Source organism: Myotis davidii, unplaced genomic scaffold (genome assembly GCF_000327345.1).
Source record: "Myotis davidii unplaced genomic scaffold, ASM32734v1 scaffold228, whole genome shotgun sequence".
NCBI lineage: Eukaryota > Metazoa > Chordata > Mammalia > Chiroptera > Vespertilionidae > Myotis > Myotis davidii.
The window spans coordinates 462709-464486 of NW_006300104.1; positions in this window are offsets into that span (position 1 = coordinate 462709).

A 1778-nucleotide genomic window follows, 5' to 3' on the forward strand; every position below is an offset into this window, starting at 1 on the left:
CTATTATCTATAATAATAAAAACATAATATGTTAATTAGGGCGGACATCCTTCCAGACGACCTTCCAGACGAAGCCAGGGCTACAAGGGAAGCCCGGGTCCCGGGTGCCAGAGAGAAGCTAGTGCCAGCAGCTGGGGGAAGGAAGGCCTACCCTTGCACGAATTTTGTGCATTGGGCCTCTAGTCTATGATAATAAACACATAATATGCTAATTAGACCAGATGTCCTTCCAGATGACCTTCCGGATGAAGCCAGGGCTGTGAGGGAAGCCCAGGTCCCGGGTGCAGGAGAGAAGCTGGTGCCGGCAGCCCGGGGAGGAAGGCCTGCTCTTGCACAAATCTCATGCATCGGGCCTCTAGTGTACATAGAATGGCAGCAATGTTCTATTTTCCAAAAGGTTACCCCTTACTTAAAAAAATCTTTATTTTCCTAAAGGCAGTGGAATACAATTCAACAGGAAGCTTTTCGGGCTTTCTAATTGAAAAAAAGTGTAAGATTTCCCTAGCTCTGTGTTTAAAAGTTCCCTGTGACAGCTCAAAACCAGTCACCACAAAAAGAAAGAACAGACTCTGAAAGTGCTACCCTTTTAAGTCCTCTGAGTGCCCCCAGAATACCAAGAATATCAGGAACTAAGAGCCTACTAAATCACCAGAGAACCCTGAGGCAGCTTCTCTCTTCAATTTTCTGCAAATATGAACAGTGAAAACCTGTTTCATAGACATGCTAAACAAAACTGTAGTATACATTCACAGTATAAATGCTAAACATTGCCTTCTGTAACTGAAGATGAGATCAAATTTTAGGAAAATACTGTGCATCATCGTTCTAGAGATGGATGAGGAAAACATCTTTCTCTTGTACTGCTGTTTATTTATTAAAAAAACTAGAGGCCCGATTCATGAAATTCATACAAGAGTAGGCCTTCCTTCCCCTGGCTGTGGGCACCGGCTTCCCTCTGGCACCTGGGACCCAGGCTTCCCTCATAGCCCCAGCTTCATCTGGAAGGTTGTCCAAAAGGACGTCCTGCCTAATTAGCATATGACACTTTTATTATTATAGACTAGAGGCCCAATGCACAAAATTCTTGCAAGGGACTTGGCCCCAGAACCCGCTCGTGGCCGGGGGCCTCTACGGCCTCTGCCTCAGCCCCTGCCCACTGTGGCTTTGTCCAGAAGGAAGGACATCCAGAAGGATGTCCAGTCTGACTAGCATATTATGCTTTTATTATTATGGATAATTAGAGCATTGTTTTGAGGTCTGGTAACACATTGAACTATGAAAGGTAAGCATAGATTGAATCCTGTGCAGAAAGAACTGGCCATATATTCAGTGTCATTAATCATTTCTTATTCCAGTCTTTGTCATACATTTGTGTGTGTGTGTGTGTGTGTGTGTGTGTACATACAGAGACAAGTTGGCAAATTCATGGAATATTTGCATGTTGACATTTTGGCAGAAAAATGAAAAAATGAAAAGAATTTTTCAGAAAATGTCAGCAATATAAAACTTAGTGACATTCTACATAAGTGGGCTAAGCGTTATTAGAAAAAACAGTTAAGGGATGGTGGAAGTTACGGATTCTAGGCTCGAGGGAGCTGGATGCTAGATGCTGGGTGGAAAGCAAAAGTTAAAACTTCTAGGTAAAAAAAGCTGACCCGCTATAGATCAGTGAAATATTCAAAGCCACAGCATTGACTAGATGAAAGAATTGAGTCCACAGGGAACTGATTTTGCATTTAATGCCATCGACAGCCTGGAAAACACGTTTCCTACCCACC